Below are 14,795 nucleotides of genomic sequence, written 5' to 3'. Positions count from 1 at the left end.
CACAATTCTGGAGCCCAAGCTATCTTACAAAGCTGTAGTCATCAAGACAGTATCAGACTGGCACAAAAACACACACATCAATCAATGAAGCAGAATAGAAAATGCAGACATGGATCCACAATTATATGGTAAACTAATCTTTAACAAAGCAGGAAAGAATATCCAATAGAAAAAAAGACAGCCTTTTCAATAAGTGGTAGTGGGAAAACTGTACAGCAACATGCAAAAGAATGAAACTGGACCGCTTTCTTAGACCATACACAAATGAATACCAGTGGGTTTTGTTTCTAATTTTTTATTCTGTTAATTTAATATTCCATGAAGTTAATGTATTTTACAAAATGTTCATGTTTAGACATTATGTTGTTCATTTCTTCTAAATGCAGAGGAGCTTTTATATTGTAATTGTGTGGTTTCCAAGTTGCCCTGGCTACTTATCTAACAGGAAGTAGTTTACCAGATATATTCTTCATTTTGACTAAGGACTTAAAGAGAGATAATTGTTTAATTCTCATATTTATTTTTTCTACAAACTTAGCTTCAACATTTTAGATCTGAAAAGGATCATAGAACTCTTGTAGGCTATCACCTCATGATATGAAGGCCAAATGTGAATCCAATTTAAATGCCTAGGTTAAAATCTAAAGAATAATTAGTGGCAGAGTTGGAACCAAAATTCAAGTCTCATAATATCTACTCCAAAATTCTACATGAGACATAATGCAGGCCACTTCAACTTGATATATTATATATGGTGGCATAATGGATTTTCTAAGTAGATTGAAAAAAGTCTGCATGGACTGACAGATTATTTGAGAGGAGACAAAAAGGATCACAGCAGGTTCTGATGAAATAATGATAGGAGTTATTATCTACATCAGATACTGACTCAGTAACTCAGTACGAGATATATAGACAACAGCAACCAATATTCTAAAATATTTGTGGTATGGAAAAAAATATACAGTTTAGAAAAAGCACAAAAATATATGCTGGGTGATTATTAATTATTATTAATGATTCCAGTGATTGCCAGTCTTCTGTCAGTAAATTGATTTTACTCTGGTTTCCTAACTGGATAATTTGTTTGTCTTACCTACATAAGTTATTTTGTTGCATTATTATCATAATTATATGTATGAATCATTTTTCTTGAAGGTGTAAGGACTCTTTTGTTCTTGTTAATTTATGGCTTAATAATAGCAACAACATGGGGGAGGGGAAGGAAAAAAAAAAAAGAGGTTAGAATGGGAGAGAGCCAAAGCATAAGAGACTGTTAAAAACTGAGAACAAACTGAGGGTTGATGGGGGGTGGGAGGGAGGAGAGGGTGGGTGATGGGTATTGAGGAGGGCACCTTTTGAGATGAGCACTGGGTGTTGTATGGAAACCAATTTGTCAATAAATTTCAGAAAAAAAAAATAATAGCAACAACAAAAAATAGCAAACACTTATAGGGTGATAAATATATGCCTGCCACAAATTAGCACTCTATAACAACTTATATATTTTCACTCCTTTAAAATACATCAGCCACTTTTAAATACATTACATATTTTAGCTCCTTTAATTGTCACAAAAACCTTTAAGTTTGGTGCTTTTACTATCTCCATTTTACAGATGAGTATACCAAGGAAAATATACTAAGTTGTGGAGCAGGAGAAACTCTGAGATAATGTTCTTAACCACTTTTAAAACATGTAAAATTAGCTTTAAAAAAAATGTTTGACACTTTAGCTAAAATTGAGAGGAAAGGTTACATTCCAAACTAATAGTTTCTGCTGATATTGGCAGGATTTTTGCTGCTCCAGTAGTTTCTGTTTAATGAGCAAATTGCTTTAAGTACTCATATACCACTGTGGCACTAAGAATAAAGATATTTAGTCAATTTCTCTCATTTGTGATAATTCCAATGCTGCCTATTTGTACAATAGCACTCTGAATTTAATTTTAAAAAATATGACATTAAGAAATTAATATTATAAACAAAAAACTAATACAAAAAAGGGAGCAATAAAATCTATAATTTATTAAATAAAACACATTAGAATCATTCATTACAATGTTGTTATGAAAATAATGATTAATGCTCAAAATGTATTTTATTGATTTGAGCTTATCAGTAAGGAGACCTACAGACATGTAGCAATAAACACCATACATATATACATAGGGATATTAATGAATGTCCATAGCTTCATATAGCAACCTCCTTTCTTCAGGGGTTATATCTGGTAGTGGATGTCCCCTGAAAGAGTCTGCTCCAGGCATCAGAACACAAAAGGCCTTTCCATGTCACTAATAAGGCCTCATTATTTTATGTCATATTGCTTTTTTCTTCTCCCCTTTGTTTTGATGAATTTTATCAGTCCTCCAAAACCCAGTTTAATTAACTTATCTCTGAAGTTTGCTTTTAATTTGATTCCTTTTTCCTGTGACTTTTCCACAGCACTGAAGTCTGTACACCACATCTAGCACTCAGTTATATGGTCTGGGATGTTAAGTATTGATTCTAATTACCAGACTGTGTATGTATTAAATAATACACACCTTGAGGATGGGGTCTCTGTTTTATGTTTCTTTAACTCCCCAGCACTTAGCACACAGCCACAGACTCTTAGGAGCACTCTGATCCTTTTGCTTTTGTCTACTTAAAAAAAAAAAAAGAGCATTTTGCATTTTAATGTACAATAGTGACTTTAGCAGTCTCCTGAACTCACTTCCTTCCAGACACACCAAAACTACAGCTGCACACATAGCTATTCCCTCTGAAAAAAATCCAAAACCTAGCTGAGTAATTCCTATACATTAAGCTAATGACCAAATAACCACATGGAAGCAGGTAAGAAAGACTGAAATGCATTCTTACCATAAACCATACCCCCTAGCACAGCAACATAAAATCAAAAAGGAACTCACAGCTCCCAGCTTCTCCGATATCTGAAAGGTTTGGACCCCACATCTAGCACCCCAACTTTTAAGACTTTCACCTGAGGGATGGGCAACCAAAACACTCAACTCTTAAAGCCAACAAGGCTTATGTCCATGAAAGCCATAAGACTATAACATTAGTCTTACCAGGACATGCTGTGGCCATCTCTACAGGGCTCAGCACAGAGGAGGAGGAAAGAAATGCCTGTGTCCCAGATTTTCTCCCAAAGAGGCCTATTTGCATATTTAAAAACTGAGAATTCCATCTCCATATTCTCCCTCTGGCACTACAGGTCACCCTGTCTCCCTGGAAGGAGCTTGTAAACATGTGTAGCTAGACTTACCAAGAAAAAAAAGAGACAGGACTCAAATAAATAAAATTAGAAATAGGAGATATTACAGCTGATATCATGCAAATACAAAATATCATAAGAATCTACTATGAAGGGGTGTGTGTGGGTGCCTCAGCCACTTGAGCATCCAACTCTTGATTGCAGCTCAGGTCATGATCTCATGGTTTGTGTATTTGAGCCCCAAGTCAGGCTCCATGCTAAAACCATGGAGCCTGCTTGTGATGCTCTCTCTCTCCCTCTGTCCCTCCCACTGTCTCTCTCTCTCTCATTCCCTCAAAATAAATAAAATGTAAAATAAGATGTTTACAAGCAAAACAAAACAAGAAAATAATCTATTATGAATAATTGTATACCAACAAATTGGACAACCTAGAGGAAATGGATAAATTCCTGAAAAAAACAGCCTAACAAGACTGAATTATGAAGGCAGAGTATGATAAACCTACAGCTGACATCATGTGTAATGGTTGAAAGCTGAAAGCTTTTTCTCTAAGATCAGGAACAAAACAAGGGTGCCCACCCTCACCACTTCATTTAACATAGTATTGAAGGTCCTAGCCAGAGAAATTAGGTAAGACGAAGAAATAAAAGACATCCATATTGGAAAAAAAGGGAGTAAAACTATCTCTCTTTATATATGGCATGATATTACATGTAGAAAACCCCAATGTCATCACCAAAAAAGTGTTAGAAGTAATCAACGAATTCAGTAAAGTTGCAAGATATAAAATCAATGTACAAAAATAAGTTGCATTTATACACACTTACAATGAGCTATTAGAGAAATTAAGAAAATAATCCCATTTATAATTGCATAAAAAAGAATTAAATACTAGCAATAAATTTAACCAAAGAGGTGAAAGATCTATTTTCTGAAACCTGTAAGATGTTGATGAAAGAAATTGAAGAAGACACAAATAAACGGAAAGATAATTTATACTCTTGGACCAGAAGAGTTAATATTGTTAAATACTACTACAAACAGCCTGCAGTTTCAATTCAATCTCTATCAAAATTTTAATGACATTTTCCACAGAAAAGGGAAAATAATCCCAAAATTAGTATGGAACAACAAAAGACCCCAAGTAACCAAAGCAGTCTTGAAAAAAGAATGGTACAAACTTTCAGCTTAAGATGAATAAGGTCTGAGGATCTAATGTAAAACATAGAAGCTACAGTTGATAATACTATATTATATAGTGGAAATATGCTGGAAAAGTAGAACTTAAATGTTTTCACCTAAGTAAGTAAATAAATAAATAAATAAATAAATAAATAAATAAGGTAGGTAGGTAGGTAGGTGATAGATGTGTTGATTAACTAGATGGAGAAATCCTTTCACATATATAGGTATATCAAGTCACTACAATATACACTTTAAATATCTTAAATTTTATTTTTCAATTATACCTCAATAAAGCTGAATTTTTTTTAAAGTCCATATTCCTTTGGAGGTGGGCGTAGTACTAATTAACATAAAGGAAGAGTGAGCGAAGAGTTTTCTTCCCCAAAGGGTTCTGGATCATGTTCTGTTGAGGTCTGTAGAAGCAGAAATTTTTAAATCCAGCCAAATATTTATTAGGTTGAGTGTGACTGATGCCCTCATTGGATAAGAAAGTCTGTTGGTACCTCTAATCTAGTCCAAATTCATTACCAAATAATTCTTTATCAAAGAATATCCAGTGATCTCAAAATGTTTATGCTAGTGCTTATTTATTTCTCCAAAATCCACATAACACCTCAAATAATACTATAAAAGGACTAAATAGAGTGTTTTTTTTTAAAAATAATAGTGGTGACTTGTTCTAATGTTCCTTGGCTGAATGCTTTAGAACATTAAAAATGATTGATGCACCTGTGAAAGTATTAATGCTCCCCATAATAGGCTAATGGTAGATCACCTTATTGAATGCCATCTCCCTTGTCTCTTAAGTTGAGTTATAACTGCCTTGAAAGATTGTATTTTCTAATTATTTTAGAGTTACTGAATTAGCTATGAATTAAGCTAGAAAGATGAACTTAGTGATTAATAAATAAAGCCCTTTGCAAAGCATGTTTTCAGTCACATATTAATTTTGATACAAGATTTCCCAAATCCCACTATTACACCCACAAAAATAAAATCTTAGTTTTTCATGTCTTTCCTCCTTACATATTTAGCAATTCCAGCACATTGCATGGTCTGCTGTTACCTTCTTAACCACTTCATATTGTGGTATTCATCGAAATGTTGACTTTGAATGATTATTGAGCTCCATCCGTATATGCGCTGAAAGTATCTGAAAGTAAAAATAACTCTACTCTTCACATTCTGTTTCTTTTATCTTTTCTCTATTATAAGAACTTATCAGTGATTTCTTTCTGTATCCCATTATAGGAATGGCATCATGAAATAAAATATATGCTGATAGTTCACAGATTTATTATTGTATTTCATATATTCACATTTTAAAGAGTGATGTTTCTCAGTTAAATGAATCCAAAAAGATTAAATCTTTTTAAAAGGAATCAATTCTCTCAGAGTGGTATTTTTTGCCAGCATGTCTTGATCAGACTATAATTGGGTATGGGCTTACCGAGACTGCAGTACTTTTCATCTATTCATCTACTTGAGGTAGAATTATTTTTAATCCTAATATATTAGAATATTGATTTTCTGTCTAATCATTACAATCGAATGCATTCATATTAGTGCATCTCAATGAATGGATCAACACCAATAGAAAATTACATTTTGAAAGTAGATTTGAGTCACGTACTTGAAAAATCAGTGTGTGTAGAAATTTAAAAGTCCAATTTTCATAGAGATTAGCTTAAATTGTTTCCAGTGAAATGTCAACTAAACTTCTGGAAGAACCTAGCTCTAGCACAAGTTGTGATCACCTGTCTCCTTGAACTCAAAATTTGCTACTGCTCACTTGTCATCTATCAACAGTGACTATGGCTGATACCCAATCTGAGTCAACAGCAAATCGTGGACATAGTCACAGGAACTCCAGTGAAATCCTGATGTTTGGCTATATATATATTCCACCCTTATATGGCTGTAAACAGCCTGCTTTATACCTGCATATACATCTCCCTTTCCTAAAGGGAGTTTGTCAAATGAAACATAGTAATGCTGATGTCTAATCTTACTGTCTTTCCCAAGGTGCTCATCTGATGCCAAACTACAAATCTAGCTAGATCTTGAGTATGTAACCAACATTAATGACTGTTCTAATACAGACTTAATTTTATTATCTCACAGGAAGGAGAATGCTTGGTGTATTGCAGACTAATGCTTGTGCCCATATTCCTCTGTGAGTTCTAGATCTGTAGTCATGGTCTCAGTGCTCTCTATACAGGGTTTAGTGAAATCAGGCTAATTGACTTGTGAGGTTGAGGATAAAAAGATGGCATCCAGATCTAGCATTAAGAGGTAGTTCATGTCCATGCTAGATAGTGCTCTGGTCTACCACTTCACTGCATTTATGAGATCAGAATCTCTGTTTTCATCATCACTTTCTGCCGAGTCATGCAGTTGGCATCCAAGAAGAGAAAGTAGGCAGGACATTTTATGACTGGTGAATCTGTGTGATAACTACTTAATCAATGCATGCTCTATTATACAACCAATTTTTTGTTCATATCCATACCATGAGGAATATAGTTTTTTTTAATTCTAAACTTATTTCATTCTCTAATGAAATACCCTTTTCCAACTAGCATTTCTTAAGTATATATATTTTTGCATCTTACCCACAATAAGCAATCCCTAAGGGATTCTGAATACCCTCCTTCTCCAAGCTCCCCTTAATTGGAAAAGAAAGTATGTAATATCAGACCAGGGTAACCAATCTTGAATACATTCTCAAACCATTTCTTTAGCCATCTTCAGATTAACTGAAGTTTCCCTTTAATTAATAGGTTCAGATGTGATTTTCTCCAAGAAATAATGACATCTTGAAATACACAACTCTACTTCTCAGTCTACATAGTGTACTTATAGATAGTGTGAAAACTGCCCTCACATACCTCTTCTTTTTTTCTTAATTAAAAAGAATGAAACAGAAATTATCACAAGAAAGATTAATACCAATGGTGTACATTTAAAAATTAAGTATTGTAAACTTTCAAGAATAAAATTATTTCCATACTAATAAGTTAAATTATTCAAAGAAAAAAATATTTTGCATGGGTTTTAGAATGTGAATCATTTCCTTTATGATGAAAATGATCATGTTTAATGATGTGAATCATATCTTTTAACAGTTGTGATAAATCTCCCAAATCCGAACTGAAAATTGTGTGTCAGAGGCTTCCAAGTTAAAAACAAAAGAAATGCCCTCCCCGGGTACGTTAGTGATTTTTAGAAATGTATTCTGCCTCGATTTATGCATTTGAATACCACTTGCTAAATTCACCTGCTGCACTAATGTGTACTTTGGTTTCATGCAGAGATAAAGATAACTCATTATATCCTTTTAATAACTTGAATCCAAATGGCTATGGAGAAAATAATTTTCATCCTGGGTAAGTTTAGTTGTATCCTTAAGGTGTACTTGGGCCTGCCTTTGAGTCTTTAACATAGGTTTCTGCATTTCATATTTGTTTAGGGTAGGACTAGGACATTTCCAGTTAGGTTAATCCTCTTATAAGTCTCAATTCTCATGGACAGAAATCTATATACTGGCCTCCCTCCATGTGTCCTAGCCTAGTGAGCTGCATTGATTTGATTTCTAGAAATTTGATCATCCACACTAATGATCTTTTATCACCTTATGTATGGAGAGCCCAAGACATTGGGTTATTATTTGACTTGAACAGCAATCTATCCTTACAATAAAAGTGATTTATACTTATTTTTCAGAAGTATCATTCAGTTACTCTAACCAAAAGGTTTTCTACAGTGGAATATAATTAGGACCCTATTTCTGTACGGTCTTTGCATTTTTTGCTTTCAGGCAAATTACCTCATTTCGTTTCTGTTGGGACAGATCCTGCTGACAAAGCATTCAAGTCAGGGCTAATCACTGTCAAAGTGAAGTGGAAAATGGAAGCAACCTTTTTTTTTTCTTTTTTTCCAAAAAAAAAATCACTTAGTATAAAAAAACCATGATTACAGAAAATAAACAAATAAAACTACCTATAAATATCTTATTACATAATTTTAAATGACTAAACTGTTGTTAAAATGTTTTTAACTAAACAAAATATATTTTAAAAAAAGATAAGTCAAACCAAATATTTACTTTAAGTAAATTGAATCTATCACATGTCTACATTAGTGTCATCCTCAAGAAAATGAATCACCACTAATATTTGTGAATGGTGCAATATACACTTGCTATACAAACTAAGAGTAGTATGTGCATTCCTGAAAAAAGAAAAAACTTTGTGAATTTTAAATCACTTGTTATGTAATTTTAAGGGCTTCTTTCTCCTAGATCTTTCTCTTATCATCTGTCAAAGGATTCCCAGAATTCAATTACATTTTATTTATTTGGATATATTTGGGAAAACTTCTCTAAAATGTCATTTTATTTTTAGTAAAATTGAGAAATGTTAAGCCAAACTTAACCTTGTTTTAAAGCTTAAATAAGGCAGGTCACAGCTTTGGTGTGTAAGAGTTCCATAAATATTAGCTATTTTCAAAAGTTTTTCATTATTCCTGATTATTATCCCTAACATTCACTAGTTTAAAAGGTCTTCAAATTAAATAATTTTTCTTTTTTCTTGTTTCACATGATTTTTTTTTCCAATTCCTCTATCCATGATTCTTTTCCAGGAACTTTTTGTTTATTTCCAAAATAAAATTCCTGAAATGAGCAGTCAAATGTGAATTCCATACTGGGCTAATGACCAAGAAATGGCAACATATCATTTAATGTGGGTTTTTTTTTAATGTTTATGTTTTTATTTTGGGAGGGAGAGAGAAAGAACAGGAGCAGGAGTTTGAGAGGGGCAGAGAGAGAGGCAGAGAGAGAGAGAATCCCAAGCAGGCCCCACACTGTCAGCACACAGACCTCGATGTTGAAAACCATGAGATTAAGACCTGAGCTGAAACCAAGATTGGGACGCCCAACTGACTGAGCCACCCAGACACCACCACCCCATTTAATTATTTTTTCTGTTGTTCTTGTTGTTTTTTTAAGAACTTCATGATATATGATTAAGGTTTGTTTCCGCTTTTTTCCCCAAATTTCTTTTTGCTTTTCTATATTATTAGGTAATGATCTCTGCTTTTATTAAGCTACCTATAATGATTTTTAAGTAAAGAGATTATTGTTAATTTAAATATATCTCTATGCACTAACAATTTTAAATCTGTCTCATAATGACATTATTGATTTGTCTACTGGAGTTGTTATATTTTTATCTAGGCCTGATAACTTTTAATGTATTACAACTTTTCCTGTGGCTCAACATTACATGAGTAACATTCCACTTTATTATATAATAAATGGATAGATTGAATATTAGCAAATACTTGCTCAAGTAATTTTATTTCCTTTCTACAAATAAGTACGTTAACTATTTTGCCTTGGATTACATTTCCTTAATAATGCAATCAATACTATTCTATGAATAATATTTTTCACATATTTTAAATATTTTTTCTTCTTAAGTTCCATTTATGTTAATAGTGTAAGAATTTATGGATGACCTTATTAATATTGAGTTATACTTATTCATTTGGGATTTCTAAAATTGTTTTGGGAAGTCTTAAGTTTATACTAAGTGCTGACTTATTTGTCTCCAAATTCTAAAATATGGCTAAAGTCCTAAAGTTCAATTTTGAATTCACCCCCGCTTCGCCCTGACAGCACAGAGCCTACTTGGGATTCTCTCTCCCCCTCCCCCTCTGCCACTCCCCTCCTCTCAAAATAAATAAATAAACATTTTAAAAAAATGTAACACTGTGAGAGGACCCTAAAGGAAAATTGTGTAGATGGAGGCTCCAGAGCCCATCACCTCCCAGTCACAATTCCTCGCTTCATCTATCTTTTCCCACTGTTTTTCAGTAGCAAGAAAGGAAGATTTAAAAGTGGAGTGAGGGGAGCATCAGTACATGGGCAGGCAGCAGTGGGAGCAGTCAGGAGATAGGATAATGGTACTGCCATCTTGAGTAGCTTCTTTTGTGCAGACACCAAAGAATACAGCCCTATACCCCCTATCTTTCCACCTGTTAACAACATTTCTGAAAAACAAGCTTGCTGTTGAATTTGTGAATAGTTGTATTTATTATTAAACACATTAAGCTGATTTAGAGACTATTATTTCCTTTTGTTGGTTCAGTTGTCGCAACCTCAGTTTAGAAAATTAAAAAGGTTCTCCATTGCCCTCCAAATAGGAGTAAAAGCATGAGTGATTTCATCTTGAATCTAAGGCCATCTAGGGAGACAATGTGGTTATCTTGAGGTAAATATATTTTTTTTCTTCTTACCAAATCATGCATAAATATTTCTCTTATTGGTTTTGCCTGTTTAGACTTAAATATGGAAATGTACTTTTCAAGACTTTGTGGACTTCTGGCTTCTAACCGAATGATGATGATGAATGAAACAAGATTGGAAATGTTTTGTCATTTATCTTCACTAGCTTGTTTTTTCACAGAGCATTAATAACAAAGAGGTGATTGTACTGATTTTGTAGTCTTCTGTATAGCCAGCTTCTTTATTATACTAGCCTTGGTCACCTTGGTGACCATGTTCCCTTCTGACCTTTTTTTTTCTTTTAAGAAGATTTTCTTTCCAGCTTATGAATCCCAAGTGGCTTAATGAGTGCCTCTGTAGGTAGCCTATTGTGCACAGTTGCAATAAAGCAAAACAGTGCACTAGAAATGCAACACAGCAGTAATCCTATTAGCAAAGGCAGCCAGTGTCAGAGATAACATAAAAAGCAGTTTGGCTGAGATGGAAGGGCATTCTGGCTCATCCATGGGCTGCTGAACAAAGGACTCTCTTAACCTCATCATCAGGTACCTGACTATGGATCCTAATTTTCATTTAGGGATGGAGTCCCTTGCTTATCATGCTACTATTCAATGACAAACTGTTATTCTTGCCTGCTTTGCTACTAGCACTGTATTTGGGACTTTTTTTTTAACAAGGACCAGTAATGAAAGTTGAAGGCTGTCACTGTGAAGAAATCTCTCCTCCTCACCCCCACTGTTGTAGGCTCTGAAATTTGAATTAAAAAAATATTTAAGGAAATATTTCCTACATTAACTTATGTAACTCTAAACCCCAATTCTAGACCCTCAATCTTAAATAAATGAATAAAAATAGTTTTCTTTAATTGTTCAACTGGATATTTTGTCTCAAGATTATATTAGTGTTACATAATATAAATTCTCATAGCTGACTCTCATCCAATAACTTGAAAAGCAGCTGATATTCTGCCCACATCTTAACCATTCTTGTTCTTACTTTCAAGCTTACATCTGCTATATCTAGCATTTCACCAAATGGTCAGTAGGCCTGATTTTTCCAGACCTTGTACAGGAAGCACTGCAATCCAAACTAATTAATAAAAGAGCTCTCATTATCAGATTATTAACAGAACTTAATGAAATAAGCATGGATAGATAATGCAACAAAAAAGTAGAAAGTCTAGAAAGAACATCCCCTTGTTAGAAACACCCCAAGTTATAGTTCCTGCTCCTGATTACTGGATGTAAATTGAAAGTATGTTCATACTGTAGAAAATTAGAGCCAGAACTCCATTAGAGATCTTCAAGTGTAGCCCTCTGACTTAGCTGTTGAGAAAACCACATCCAAGTACGGTCCATTTTGTGACCAGTGTCACACAGAGACTATTTCAACATAGGACAAGAATCCAAGTGTTCTGACTTCTACCCTAACGTTCTTTCCACTTCATTTTCCTGCCACAAAGTACAAGTCATTAACATTAACATAAAAAGTAATTTGAGCACATGCTTCATTGAAAACAGACTATGTTATAATATCAAAGATGTTCCAAGTCCAGAAATATAACCATTACAGTGTGCACTGAACAATGGGTCTCCCAAATGAAGTGAGCACAACTCTTGACTCATTCTCCTTTCTGAGAGATGCCTGTCAGTCACTTAAGACGGAAGATTTCCAAACCCATATTAGTACATTTCTAGAACAGTTTAGATGTTTAGACCCCAACTATCCCAGTGGTTACTTTTAAAAGTGATGTAAACAAGGGGTTTATTAATTCACAAAACAGATAGACCAGAGGTAGGGAAGTTACAGAGTCAGTTAATCCATCAGTTTCACAACGTCAAAATTCCATTTTCTCCCTCATTCCATTGACTTTGCTTTTCTAGTATCACTGTTTCCTGGCATTGTGTGCAAGAGTGGGAAGAAAAAAAAAAGTGGCAAATCTCTGCCTAGATATCATTTTCAGAGTTGAGGAAAACGTTCCCACTCTCCCCAATAGATTTCTCCTTACAGATCATTAGTCAGAATTATATCACATGTCCTTGTCTAAACCAATCACTGTCAAGAAAATGGAATTACCACAATTGGCTTGGAGTTTCCAACCTTCATTTCCCCTGAAACACAAAGCCTCTAAGCATCTGGACAAAATCAGAGTTCTGTCAGAGAAAAAGAATTAGAAAGTATTTGAGGGAGGATGGTGATTGATTCATATAATTTGGGTATATTTCTTAATTACTAGGCATGTGTTTCTTTTAGAAGATATTTAGGCTGTAAGACATTATCAGATCCCAGGATTTGTCAGCATCTGACAGGCGACTACTACTTGCCACAAATCTGGAAATATCTGATGCATGCAATAACATGGCACCTGAGAATACGTACTTCTGTGCCGATTATGATTGATCTGCCATACTTGGAGGAATCATTATTCTACTCACAGAAGCAGGAAACAACAAATGTTAGAGAACAAGACTTTTAACTTAAGAAATAATGGAAGATTTAATTCACTTCCTTGACCCCACTCCTCAAATAATCTCATTGACTCTCCCAGAAACTGCACTTGTGGACTATTTATCAGGCTCCGTGGCAGCTCAGAATTTAGACCAGATCTAATGTAGCAGAGTAGTATTTTAAAGTCTGCAAGTGGGGTAGGCAGAGGTAAGAACAGGCATCTTGCCTTCAAAGTACACTGAATAGACTCACTGGACTCGCAGAGAGTTCCTGTCATAGGTATTTCCAGAACCTAATCTGAAGAAGAGGCAAACCTGAGGCGAGGAGCTAGATAAATTATGAGCAATTAAAAAGATGCCGATCTTTTTCAACTTTCCTTATAGTAAAATCTTGCTTTTTACATTGTTTCTTCTAAAGCACTCTCATTATGTTGCTAGAAACCTTTAAGTGGACATATACCTAATATAATTTTGAAACAATTCCAGCTATGACAATTCCTTTGGATGACTGATTCCTTCACCTCCCCCTCCCAGCTAGGCTTCAAAGTAGAGAAAAGATTTTAACAATGCAGGTGAGTTTGGATTGTGAGGGGTTCCTTGATGTTAGGCTAAATTATTTGGATTCTATGTTAAGGAACTAAGAAAACCAGAGGAAGTGCTTCAATAGAGTAGTGAAAGAGAGAAATCAGAGTTTCAGAGAGACTAATGTGTGGATTGTGTAGGACAGGAGACTGAAACAGGCAAAGAGACTAAAGGCAGAGAATCAGCTAGTGAAACACTGCATGGTTCAAATGGAAGAAATAAACTCCTAAACCAAGGAAATGACTCAGGCAGAAGGAGCCATTAGAAAAGAATAACAATAGGAAATAATGGAGGATTATATATGGAAAACTAGGTGGAAGTAGGAAATAGTGACAGAGTTTGACTCTGTGGCCAAGGCTGGGTGATGGATACAATCACAGAAATGGAGATTTCATTTTATTTTATTAGCTTATACGTCTCTTTAAAAAGGTCCCGTTGCTTTCTTTCCTTTCCCCGTGACAGCCAAGCTAGACAAGATGGTCAATCCCACATAAAAATAAACATGAAATTTCCCATCTTACACAAGTTTTATAATCAAGCCATCCAAACATTTCCCAAAAACCTAACGTGTAGGAAATATACCTCCTGCTGTAAAGGAATCCAGGCACTGAGTTAATACTAATACAAATAGGAATAAACACGGATGCCAAAAATAACCCCAGTTAGTTCTGGTTTATGTATACGTGGTATATATGAAGGAGACCTTTAGATCAATGAGGGTTAAAATAGCCAGGCAAGGCCATCTGAGCCTGGAATCATTTATCGCACCAGAAATTTTGCATGAACAATGATTGAATATTTAACCATTTGACTAGTGAAGATATTAGTAAGATTTTAAGTAGATGATAAAGCAAGCATTCCTTGGTTGATATTAATACTTGCAGAATCATGGTTCTTGGCACAGTTCTACCTAGGGATACCAAGTATGGCTGCTCAAACCTACACAGTCAAAGGTGGTGGCCCTGATTCTTCCCTTCAGTAGGTTAAATTGATCTATTACCCAAATGCTTTAATCCACTTAAAAGCACCGCATCACACACAAAAAAGTAAATGTCATGAATTACAA

At 34.5% G+C, this 14,795-nt stretch overlaps 1 protein-coding gene across 2 annotated transcripts in view; it reads left to right on the top strand.

Moving 5' to 3' along the window:
* SPAG16 (sperm associated antigen 16) overlaps nucleotides 1-14,795 on the top strand; it is a 1,004,778-nt gene that overhangs the window by 875,740 nt on the left and 114,243 nt on the right. The gene's annotated exons all lie outside the window — the stretch shown is intronic.

The sequence above is a fragment of the Prionailurus viverrinus genome, chromosome C1 (genome assembly GCF_022837055.1).
Source record: "Prionailurus viverrinus isolate Anna chromosome C1, UM_Priviv_1.0, whole genome shotgun sequence".
NCBI classification, from domain to species: domain Eukaryota; kingdom Metazoa; phylum Chordata; class Mammalia; order Carnivora; family Felidae; genus Prionailurus; species Prionailurus viverrinus.
The sequence above is the reverse complement of the archived record's forward strand: the minus strand, read 5'-3'. Positions and strand labels throughout refer to the sequence as shown.